The following is a 13485-nucleotide window of genomic DNA, read 5'->3' as shown; positions in this document are numbered from 1 at the left end:
GGGATTCGAGTGTGTGTCCAAACCAGCAATTTCATACGGAAAATTTGGTCAAGATTACATGTTGGTTTCTTTTAAATGAGAATTTTCTTCTGTCTGAATAGTGTTTTTCATCTGGGGACTCAGAGCAGAGCTTTCAGAGCATCATCTGATTACACTTTTCTGTGGAAGCAGCACAACACAAAGGACCTAAGGAAACACTATTCCTTCTTGTCTCTGACTTTGTCTCTCTGACCACTTCTTTCTAAGTTTCTCTTGCAACTCACCACCATCCTTTCCTCTCCACGGAGAAGAAAACACTCCTGCAAGCCAGAAATGGGAAGGCATTGATGATCCTGTGCTTCAAACATTAACGTCCAGGAGACAAGGACTAAACTATTAACCTGGCCATTGGAGTGATAATTAAACATCTCTGAACAACCTCTCTGCAAATGTAGATTTCAGTAAGACATCTTTATCCCATTTGGACTGCAAATTTGAGGGAGTAGCACAGTCACTTCAAGAACTTATATTATTGACATAGAATGTCATATATTCTCATTATTGCATTGCTACAGTACTGTAATAGGATGTCCGGCTGTGTGGAAAACATCTTTCAAACGATGTTGGTGTTGCCCATTCACTATCTGTCACCATTCCTCATGCTTCTCTGTAGCTTCACCAGAGGAAAGGATTAACCAAGTGCTCTGCCATCACCCCCTCACAGAGCAAGGCACAACCACCCTCACTGGTCATTCAAACTACTCTAGATAAACACTACTATTGACTTAATGAGTGCTCAGTCACCTCCTTGCCCATGGATGGAGTTGTGGAGGTTGTAGGAAAAACCTGGAATAAGGGCATTTTCTAGCATCTCAGTAGTCTGCTTGGCAAATCATCACCCATGCTGTTTGTTACTGCATCTAGGTGCTATGTAGATAAAACACGTCTGGTGTACTGGGCAGAGAAAAAGAGGGTTTAGGAAGAAGAATCTTATCTCTCTGCACTACCTGGGATGATTGGGTGCCACCATGGTCCTATTTGGCCACTGTGGCTTGTGGCTACTAGGAGGCACAGTCAATTTATATCAAGTTGTGTCTCTCCCTAAAAAGTGAATGGTAAAGCACATTGAAATGTGATTTGTTGAATGGCAACCAGCAGAACAAAACTCCTCAGACAGCTGCTTTTCCTGAACATTCCCTTTCTGACAGGCAGCTGGAACTGATAAAGCTGTAATTGCCCATTCCACTTCAGAGAACATTGCGGGGAGGGGTGCGCAGAAAGCAGCCTCCGTCCTACCTGATGGGTGCAAGAGTCTCATGCAGTCTTGGAGTGGAACTAATGCAAGGAAGAATGTAGAGAAAACATTATTTTGTATCAGCAAATATCACATGATCTAAATCACTTGATCCCTCTGCACCATCCCAGTCCTGATCCTGCTAGTCATGCCTGTAGACTGTGGTGCAGGGAAAGAGAGATGCATGTTGCCCCTCCATGCATGGTACAGATGCTCAGCAGACTATCTTTTAGACACCAGAGAAGCTCCAGAATCAGGCTGGCTTCATGGGATACAATGGCATTGCTGCCACTGGAATAAACATCTTGGTGGCCCATTTGTGTTTATCTGGTATTTCCATTCTCTGCTGATTAACCCAGTCAAGCGAGGTCTTCATGTGGTAATTACAACACAGCTCATTTGTGTGTGTTTTACAATGGTGTTGATATAATCCCACTAGAGCACCCCAAGCATGTGCAAGGAGTTCCCACCAGAAATCTAAATAACACCCCAGTGCTGCTGACAGCTTAATAACATGACAAAGTTCAGTCTCACTGGATGTCAGGGACAGGAATGCAGCCCAGGCTGCTCTGACCTGGAGCTTTCAAAATACCATACAGTTGAGGCTAAGCATTTGACAAATAACCTTTTCTTTGCCTGCTCAAATCCATCAGACATTACCAGGTGCCATAGAGAGGCCACATGCCACTGTTAAAATGTTAAATTGAGTGGCATGGCCATCGAAAGCTCTGGGGAAGGACATTTATCTTTATTATTATTGTTATTAATAATGCAGATATTGCTGTGCATTGCATTCCAAGGTATTTTTGCAGCACTAAATCATCCAAACGCCCATCGACGGCCCTGATAAATCACACAATAAACCAAAATTCAATACAGCTGTCAGCCCAGGATCCCGAGCAAAATCTCTGTGAGCTTAATTATAAAGTTCAGGCAGGGACTGAGCCTGTTTGGAAGGGGAGGAGCAGCAGCATGGCACTGCCATTCCAGGCACTCAGGAAAGGCTGTATCAGCCCTCTCTTGCTCCTCAGCATTTCAGCACTGCTGTAAGCAGCAGGATGGAGACAACTGCCCATGACAACAATTCTCATTTCCCTCTTTCTGCTTTTGTTGCACTTTTTCTTTATGCCTCCCTCTTTATTTTAAACAGTTTCTCTCCTTTCTTATTATTCTAACTTTTCCTTTTGCTCCTGTCTTTTCTTCTCCTTCATCACTTGCTTCCATCTCATCATCCTTTTTTTTTTCACTCTTTCTCTCTTCTTCCCCTCCTGATCCCCTCATCAAAGTGAGGAAACTGTAACCCAAAAGGAGAACAAGAATTGAACCTGTGCCAACTTAATGGGCCAAGAGGCTACATATGGAACCAGCAAATCACAGAGCCATGAAGGATGTTAGTGATTTAAAGTTATGTATATTGAAGTTTGGATCTTAAAATGAATCCATAACGGTAGAGGTAACTAATGGAGAGACTTAACTGGCGGCAAGCAGAGTTTTTTCTTTAACATTGTTATGCTCCCACAAACTCCTCTTTTCCAGTCCCCACCCTTCCCCTGCTCCACTTTCTGATTAGCTCCACATCCACGCTGACAATGAAAAGCTAAAGCTGGTGCTTTATACATAAAGATTTAAGCCCATACACCATAAATAGGAGTGCTACTCCGACTGAATGCAGGACAAGGTGTCCAACTGCCTCTGACAGCCACAGGGCTCTCTGTGGGCCCATGGCAAGGGGTAGGGAATTTTTTGGGCCAAACAGGCATGGCAACACAACTTTTGCTGTAGTGCATTAAATAAAGTCCCTAGAACACGGGCATCAGAGGAGAAAAGGCGCAAAAGCCAGCCAACCTGTGGCATAAAGACACATAAAAAAAAAACACAAAGAAAAAGAATTATACACAAAAACCCCCTACACTAAAACACCACTATACTTGCAATGTCAAACCCTCTAAACTTCAGAAAGACCAAATACTGCTCATCTGAGACAAATTTGCTATTTTTTGTGGTGGCACTGGGACTGGCGGTGGCAACAACTGAGGTGCAGAAGCTCCTGCTGTAATTGAAAATTTGCTGCACTCCCAGCTGCACTTGAAAACAGTGAGAGTGTAACCTAAACCCCTGCCTTTACTACTTACTTTATATAAATTTATATACACCATATAAATGTATAATCATGGTTGGAAGACACCTTTAAGATCATCAAATCCATCCATTAACACAGCACTGCCGCTAAACCATTTCACTAAGGCCCACATCTCCATGTATTTTAAGTAACACCAGGGCAGCCTGCTTCAGTGCTTGACAACACTTTTGGCCAAAAAAAAATTTCCTGATATCCAACCTAAACTTCCCCTTGTGTGATTTGAGGTCTTTGGTCCTATCATGACAGGCTGGACTCAATGATCTCTGAGGTCTCTTCCAACCTTGGTGATACTGTGATGTGTTACCTGGGAGAAGAAACTGACACTCACCTTGCCACATCCTCCTTTCAGGTAGTTGTAGAGAGCAATACTCTCCTCTCAGCCTTATTTTCTCCAGGCTAAACAATCTCAGTTCCCTCAGCTGCTTCTCATAAGGCTTGTGATCTAGACCCATCACCAGCTTCATTGCTTGTTTGGACTTGCTCCAGCACTTCAATGTCCTTCTTGTAGTGATATACATATATATCTATGTCTAAACTATGAGAGTCTTCTTAGCTCAGACCATCTAGCACCCTGCCAAACTAATCATCAATCCCCAGCGTCATTTGAAAGTCCAGGACCTGTTCCTAATTATGCAGCTTGCAGGCAGCCATCCAGTTTAAGAGAGTAAAACCAGTATAGAGAAGAGCCATTTTGTGCCATTTTGTGCCAGAGATTGGGAGTTCTCCCAGCACATTGACTTTATTGGTACAGCAGTTCCCTGAAATTGCTGTACAGTCCAAAAAAGATCCTGTCTTAAACAGGTGAAACTGAGCATCAACGTGAAGAGAAAACTCACGTCTAGAGTTTTCAGTCTTGGCTCCCAAGCTGTGAAACGTCATCTTGTCCTCCACTTAGGGATACATGGAGTGATTTAATGAGTATTTCTGAAACAGTAACAGACAATGCTGCTGTAGAAAGCACACGATGCCATAACTGTTCTAAAGAGCTTCATAACAGACTCAGTAATAAGGAATAACAAAGGCCCAATGTCACACACTGCTGAGAGAATAAATTGCAGCACCCATCCTGGTCACTGAATGGGGGAGAGCTTGTGCAGGATGTGGTACATGAGCTGATGAAATCTGGTACCACAAACGTGCCTGCACGAGGAGGTGGATGAGGATTACAAGATCCGAACTACAGCAGGTTCTTTAAAGTCCTTCCCTTGTCACCAACAGTGTTCTTTAATTCTGTTTTAACAATGGGTTGAGGGAAAGGGGACTTCTGGCAATAAATTCTTTCTCACACTTCTCAGTGAATATATTTCCATCCAGCTTTCCCCAAAACATACAGTTTGCAAATCTTTCCTGTTATCTCTGTCCTAGAAATCAGGAGCATAAGGGTTACTCAGGCACTAATGAAAATGCTGTTTCTTTTTGGTTTGGGCAATTTAGCCTTTCCAGACCGCTGCGCCCTCTTTCCTATGCAATGAAATTCCCCTTTGCATTCTGCAGTGATGATTTAAGGAGAAAATGAAATAGATTAAAGTCCCTGGAGTGTACACACAACACAAGAGTGAAGCACTGCATTTCCTTCTAGCTGCCAAACAACAGGGCAGATTGGGAGCTAGCCACCAGCTCCTGGCATTGCCACATTCAGCCCTAGGATGATGGGTGCTGGAGGAGCCAGATGCAGTCTGGCTGCAGAGTGACTAGACTGTGGGTTTTCCCTTTTGCTTCAGCCTTCACCAGAGAAAGGCTAGATACTGTCAAGTGGTGGCTGAATATTGGCCAGATTATGGGGCATGTGGGTATAGCCTGTATTTATTTTTTTAAAGTATATACTTGTTTGATGTTTTGCAAGCATCTGCTTAAGATTTCTGTGCTTATCTAACGGGAGGAAAGAGTCCATTCTTCCCAAAGCCAACTCAGTACAAGAAAATGTCATAACACTGCTAGGCCCCTTCGTTTCATCCTTCGCCAGAGGGACTCCATAGTTCCTCTGCTACTTCTTGGAAAGCCAAGCTCAGTGGCTGGCAATTAAAGGCATCTGCTGGGTTCATGAAAGGAAAGGCATGCACAAGATGTGAAGGATGGATGACACCTGAAATGCCTAAATTCTTGTCTGGCTCAGACTGGACTGATTGCAGCGTGTCTAGCAGGATGTGTAGAGTGTTACAGCACGTATTGAGATAAAAATGAAAAATCAAACTAAATTCTAGACAAAGCTTCCCCCCACCTTATCCCTGAAGGAAGAGGTGCCAGCAAATCCATAGAGACTGCTAAGGACTCTATTTTTCACATGGCTAGCAGGGAGGGACAGCAGTACAAATTCTCATTCTGATGGAGCTATTATCTGGGTAGGAGTGATCCTTCAGAGGCCAAATGACCAGAAAATGACCAGTTGCATAAAGACATGGCTGTGGGAAGGGGAAAGCTTTGGCTTGTTCAGAGCAGATGTGTAAAGAATGATAAAATAAAGACAGGAGAAAAGATGAGTCATCCAAGTTCTTACCCACCTCATTTTTCATCATTCAGGTTTGTAATCCCAATCACTCACGCACAGAAACCTCTCCTTTTCCACGTAGTGCCTAATGGATCTGGTGCACTCATTACCATAAAATATCACCTCGACTGGTGTCCAGAGGGCCTGAGACCAGTGTCAGGTTTATTTGCACAATGAGAGAAGCCACCAGTGTGAAATACTGCTTGTGTGGCCAGTCTGTTAAACCCCAAGGGCTCCTGGCCACACCCTTTGGAGCATTCAATACCAGCCACTCAGAGATGCTCATCAGGATGGTGCAGTCTCATGTGTGTGGTTCTGGCAATACAATGACATGATGGAGCTGTGCAAGGTGTGGGCTTCTGCAAGAAAATGTATGGCTGTGTTACCAACCAGCCATAGTAGTGCTGGCTGTAAAATTGTAGGATGGTTTGGGTAGGAAAGCTCCTTTGAAAGCCATCTAGTCCAACATCTCTAAAGTGAGCAGCGACATCTTCAACTAAATCAGGTTGCTCAGACACCCATCCAAATTCATCTGACATCTCTCCAGGGGTGGGATATCTACCACCTCCCTTCAGCAGCCTGTTCCAGTGTTTCACCACCTTCATTGTAAAAAATATCTACCTTATACCTAACCTAAATCTCCCCTCTTCTAGTTTGAAACATTCAACCCTTGTCCTGTTGCAATAGGCTTTCCTACAAAGCAAGTTTTTCCCCATCTCTCTTACAGGCCCACTTTAAGTACTGAAAGGCTGCAACGAGGTCTCCCCAGAGCCTTCTCTTCCCCAGGCTGAACAACTCTGTCAGTCTGTCCTCATAGCAGAGGTGTTCCAGACCTCTGATCACTGTTGTGTCCTCTTCTGGACCCACTCCAAAAGGCCCATGTCTTTCTTGTGCTGAGGTCTCCAGAGCTGGACACAGCACTCCAAGTGGAGTCTTAACAGAACAGTCAGCCATGGCAAACCCTTGTGCAAGTTCAGTGACTGAACAGCAAACTACCATTCAGGACTGACTACTGATTAGGTGAAAAAGGCATTGCATGATATGCTTTTTGTTGAATTTTCCTTCATGATATCATGATGAGAAATAAAGGGAAAGATCATGTCTGCTATGAAGGAGCACCTGGGTGCTTGCATATTGAGAGCTTTGTCCAAAGAAATCAGATGAAGTTGTACAGTTCTGGACAACTGTATATCTATTTCAGCACAGTTATAGCAGAAACATTAGGCTGACACCATCTTGGGTTTGAAGAATTTGAAATAAATTCTCATACCACACATCACAGTGAGAGAGCTCTGGTATCAGAGAGATGTGGCTTGTAAACTGGAAGAAATATTTTTATTCCTCTCCTGTTTCATATACTGGAACAATGAACTCTTGTTATTTCAGATGGATGGCTATTCCCTGTCTTTTGCTGTGAGAGGGACTCTGTCCTTCAGTCTCTAATGCCACTCTGGAAGTGGTTTTCCTTGAGGGAGCGAAATTGAAAGATTTTGATGGAATAAGATTTACAATACTTCACATTTGTGTATCATATCAGAAAGACCATCCCGGAGCCAAGCCACCCAGCCCTACCTCTGTTGTGTCTAACTTCTCTCAGCAGAAGCAATATAAGAAATATGGCAAGCAGAAATCTACTCTCCCTGGACCCTCCCCTAGCTCTGGTATTTAGGGACTTCTTGACCTGTAAATTGCCTCCAAACTTTCATGTACCCCTGGAGCTACTTAAAAGATGTGTAAATATGGTGCCTAGTAACATGGTTTAGTGGTAGATCTGGCAGTGCTAAGTTAACAGTTGTAATCAATAAAGATCTTTTTTAACCTAAGCAATTCTCTGATTCTGTGTTTATCATGATTAATGGATCTGCTCATTGTGAAGTTATCATATCCATACTCAAATCCTATATTAATTTTGATCTGCACAGCATTCTTCAGTAAAGGCTCCAAAGTTGAATTATACAGTATGTTAAGACACTTCTTTCTGTTTGCTTAAATTTACTGCTTGATTATTTCATTTGGAACATGTAACCTATAGTATGAGGAATATAGAATAATCATTCCCCATTTCATCACATCCCTTATTTTATAGACCTGTATTATAACCCCATCAGTTCTCTCATCCCATATGCTGTGCTTGGACACTGCCTTGAAGAGTGCTTTCTGGTCCAGGTCAGCATGGCCTTACCTGCTGCACTACCTGTATGGCACACATATGACACTATATGGCACAGCATCCAGAGGACAAGTACATGAGTTACACTCTGGTTACATTTCTTCTCCTAGCACAAATGTAGCTTACTTGTCCTTGCTTTCTATCTCTTTATTTCTACTAAATCAATGTTTAGATCCAGTGATGAGTGTAGCTGCATTCATGGTGAGAGTATTCTGTTTTTTTCTCACAGCCAAGGGAAGGTTGCCTGCTTAAAACTAAAATTTTTTTAAAAATTAACAAATTAAACAAAAGTTCAGGAATAACCCAATGAGAAAATAAACTACTTTTATTTCAATTATCAGGTGTTAAACACTCTTGGACTAGAAGGTTATAAAGAGTTCCGGTTCAGGAAGGTGGATTTCTTCATATAATACATACCCTTTGAAAGATGCAACAGATTTTCTTATTTATCTAAAAGCTTAAAATGAAACAATGAGCAGATCATTTATTTCTTTTAAACATTAAATGTAACTGATTCTTCAGTAATAAAACATACTACCTGCTATACAAAAAGAACATTCATTTCATTCACAGCTGACAGAGTACAGCAGCACAATCGTAATATTAGAGGTGAACTGCAATGACACTTTAATTACATTATTCCCATTATTATATATTATGAGGGACCAAGAGGCACATGAAGGTTCTAATAAGGTTCCTGTTGTGTTAAGAGCTGCAAATATAGAGGAGAAACATATAGATCTTACTCTAAAGGTTTATAGTCTAATCTAAAATTAACCATTAACAGAGGATGTGTCTCAACTGAAAATCCTAAGTATGGGAAGGGATTTATCCTGTCTTTTTTTCTTATCTGATGGAGACCTCTGGATACACAGTTGCTTTTCACTGTCAACCAGTGTAAAATAGTTGTTTACAAATAAATAACTTTTTATGAAGCTTGCCAGGTCCAAATTAAAAGGTCATTCCTGATTTTTCATTAAGAGTCCTTGATTTTGCTTTCACCCCAGCAATTCAGGTGGTAACAATACCAACAGCCATTAGGTATTTCAAAGAATGACAGTTTGGAGGAGATAATCCAGCCCTGATCTTGGGTCTAGGCCTGTGCCTAAAAACTGGAGTGTCCTTTCAAATGAGTTTTTTTTTTGTCTGCATAATGCCCTGAAGAGTTACCATCTTGGACTGTCATTGTTCACATCCCAAATGCTGCTTTTTAATGTCATTGCAGTTTAAGCAAATATTGGTCATCTTAGGGTCATTGAGGTCTCTGTGCAGGTTGTTTTCACACTGAAGATGGAAAACTTATCCAAACACCTCTTGGAGTTTTCAGACTAGTTCCTGCTATCTTCTCTCAGTGGAAGGACAATAGCATGTACAGTGGGTTCCCCTTCCTCTCTTTCAACCTCAAATCACCCTCAAACTAACCAGGATTATACTCTAAATGAGTCAGAATTTGAAAAGGGGCTGGTTTTGAGAGGGGAAAAGACAACCAACCAACCAATTAAACAAACATTTTCATTCACCTCTAAATCTCACTATGCAACTTGGTTTTGATCTTCAGGCTTTAGAACTGAAAACATTCCAACTGAAAAAATAAATCTATTGTTCACTAGATCATAAATTTCTAGGCAATAGGGTAAGACTATATATATTTATTTATTTTTTTTAACAAAAGAAAAAGCTGAAGACCAGAAACCAAAACAGGCAGCTATTGGCAATTTATTTGCAGCCTCTGAAAGGAGTCACGTGCACAAGCCACCAGTTTTGCACCAGGAAAGCAGGTTGTGTTGGGATTTGGGGTTTTTCACCCCAATTTCTTATCGTTAATAATGACCAGTAATTTCCAGCACTAAACAATGCAATATACTCCTGGTTTATTTGAAATCCAAGGCTTAGACACAAAATGGCATTGTAAATGAGAAGTGAGGCAGTATGTCAGCTCAGTACACTTAAGGGAACATTTTTAAGCCATTTAGCAGGAGTTTATTGCTTCAGCACAGGAGTCTTTGAGCGTTCAAGCACGACAGGGTGTGCATTGTTGTGCCAGAACTGCCCGCCTTGGGTGTGTGTGGTGTGCGGCAAGGGGCCAAGGGCTGTGTTTAAACGCACCCGCACAAAAAATGTGATTGAGGCAGAACAAAGCACACTCCTGTTGTGCCTCCCCATGATTATAAAATAGATCTGTGTCATTATAAATAGAAAATGACTGGTGACAAAGATGCTGCTTTGACTCACTTCTGAGGCCAAGCTCTTACGCTGCGGTTCCCAATGTCAGACCAATTTAGCAGCTGCACTGCAGGCGAATGTGTCTGGTTCAGGGCTAGCCAGTCCACATCTCATGATGGCTTAATCTCATTTTATAACAGCAGGGGATTTGCTGTGGTCCTTCGTGAGCAACGCTATCCGTTCACCCAAGCACAGTCCCGGATGCTTTCCAAAATCCACTGCGCCCACTGCAAGACTCAGATTGCTAAACAGCAAATTACCCTGTCCTCCACAGAGACTGCCAAACTAGCCGAGTTTGTGAAGCTGAGATCCTGCTTCTACACAACTAAAAGGTACAGCTCTTGTTTATTCCATCAGGAACAAAATCAGAGACACAGAAATAATAGTACTGTTTCAAGAGTGTAAGTTTTCCTCTTTGTGCCACCTCCCACCACAATATAATGCACAGCATTACTGCATTAAATAATGCAGTTAAATAAGGTGAATATACATGTAGTTTCTATGTTGTACAATCAACAATAATAATAAAACCCACACTGGAGATTAGAACTGAATCTGAAATCACTATTGCAATTTCTGGAGTATTCTGTTTGTTTAGTGCTAAGCATGCTCTTTAAAGCAAACTGTAATCTTCTTCCTTAAATTAATCAGAATCACACTTCCATGGGTGTTTTATACCACAGTTTATTCCCAAAGAATAACCTCTCATTTCCTGAAAGCTCTTAAAAACTTCCTTAATGAAGAAGTGGAGAAATCTGCTGTTTGCAACGTCTGTTTACTTATCACCTCCAAACTAAAGTAGTTAATTTAATGAAGGGGAGAGAAAAGTGAAAAATTAAAAGGTTGATGCGGTGCCCGTAGCCATTTCCCAAATTCTGCAGAGTTTATAGACCTAGGGAGACAGAGAAAGAGCAGCTCCTCAGCAGAGCAGTGGAATAGGCTGAAATGACCCTGTGAAACCAAAGCAATTCTGCAAATTAAAGGATGTTCGCTCTTGCTATGGTTCTACGCTGAAAACTGCTTTTAGGGCTCCCAGTAGTACCCATTAGCAACAGCCAAGCTTTTCTGGTTTAATTTAATTTAATTTCCAACAACAAATTCCACCCTGTGGTGGGAATTGACAGTATCATGTTGAGAACCATTAAAGCATATTTGGATTGTTTTCACTCTGTGTATATATATTATAAAAAAAAAAAATCCCCCACCCTTCTTAGTTTTCTTTAGACAAGCCACTTCATAATAAGAGTGAGGCAGACACATGGAGGCATCTCTATACTGTGGGATACAACCATAGGGAGTGCAGCTGGAGATAGCAAAGAACATGCCTTGGCATTACACTGCCAGCACAGCCTGGTCCCTGCTCTACTGCGAAGCTCCCAGTGACAGGCCAGCTCAGAGCCTGACAGCACTGTTGGTGTCCCTGCAGTTATCACCAGGAGAGAGCTACTGTCATCTTCTGTAGTAAGACCCTATATATTGTAGCTGTTTCCTTTCTCCTTGAGTGTTTTCTGTTCTCTAAAGACATTTCCATGCTTGAAACATCTTCATACTTATGTAGCCTTGAGCTCTACTGGGAATTCCTACCGGGAATTCCCCTACTGGGAATTCTGCCACCAGATTTCAAAGGAAAGAGAATAATAATGCTCTTCATTAATACAGGGGTTTCTGTCATGACTTTTAGGCCCTTCTCCAGGCAAGCAGGCAAGCACATGTTTAACATTAAACACATGAGTAGTCTCTATTCACATGCTGCAAGCTAGAAATGCTCATTAGTGCTGGATCCAGGCCCCAGCTGAGCTGCTAACACTTCAGCTGCAGAGCTGAGCTGTAGAAGAGGTGGCACTGAAACCTTTCAGCAGGGTTGCACCATCTCTGCCTGAGCAGCAAGGCATTTCCCACCACAGTGCTGCTGCTCCAAAGGCTGATGGGTCATCTGTTTGGCAGCACAGGCACAACCTGCTGAGCTGCGACAATGTAATCATTCAGAGATGGTTAGCTGATGAGCACAGTTCAAAATACACCAGATTCAAGTGCATCCTCTGGAATATTTTCAGCTTTAGCATCTTTCCAATAAAAGGTGAAAGGGCAATGATCTGGGGCAGCAGGGGAATTGCTGCAATCTCTGACATCCTGCTGAGTCCTGTAATGTTGCATGTTGAGTGCTTGAGGAGTTGCAGGAGACTTCTCAGACCTTTATGTCATACATTAAAACATGGACTAATCAAGATTGGAAAACCAGTGCTTTCTAATTTCCCTGCACATAAGATAGAAGGGAAGAGAAGGGAATCACAGAATCACAGGGTTTGGGTTGTAAGAGGCCTTAAAGATCATGTTCTATCCCCCACACACACCTTCCAATAGATCAGGATGAAAAAACCCCATCCAACCTGGTCTTGAACACTTCAGGGAGGGGACATCCACAGTTTCTCTTGGCAGCCCGATCCAGTGTCTCACCACCTTCACAATGAAGAATTTCTTCCTAATATCTAATCTGAATCCACACTCTCACAGTTTGAAATTGTTACCGCTTGTCCTCAACTTGGGAAACAGGCCCCTTCTTTTCACTAGCTCTGAGTTAGTGGGCTGTTAGTTAGTGGGCTGTTAGTTAGTGGCAACCCGCTGCACTATGTTCAGTGCCAACACAGAGCAGCAGATCCCTCCTGATCAAATCAATGGGAAATTTTGTGACTCGGAGGAAACATCTCTATGTAGCCTCGGGAATTCCCTATGCAAAGATGCCTTAAACATGGTGACTTGCTCAGGTCTGTGCTGAAAATCACAGTCCAGACTAAACAGTCTAGCACTCTTGGTTAGAGTATTCTAGATGAAAATATATGTTTTTCATATAATGCTTTTAACACTGTTTTCTAAAAAAAACCCCCCAAACCAAAAACCAAACAAAAGAAACAAACAAACAAAAACCCAAACCAAGCAAACAAAAAACCACACCAAACCACCAAACAACCCAAAACCAAAAAAAAAACCCATACCACCTCCTTCAATCTCTCAATAAGTACAAGCTTCACAGCTTTCCTGCCTCCTCTGGAATTACTAGATATCAAAATTAATGAAGAGATGAGAGACTCAGCAGAAGGGCAAAATGTTACTGGAAAAGTATTTCTTAATATCAAAAGCAATTCAAGAATAATGAATGTATCTAGCAGGATAATAAACAAATGCAGACTTCCTGATGC

This window comes from Dryobates pubescens, chromosome 3, assembly GCF_014839835.1.
Source record: "Dryobates pubescens isolate bDryPub1 chromosome 3, bDryPub1.pri, whole genome shotgun sequence".
NCBI classification, from domain to species: Eukaryota; Metazoa; Chordata; class Aves; order Piciformes; family Picidae; genus Dryobates; species Dryobates pubescens.
The sequence above is the reverse complement of the archived record's forward strand: the minus strand, read 5'-3'. Positions refer to the sequence as shown.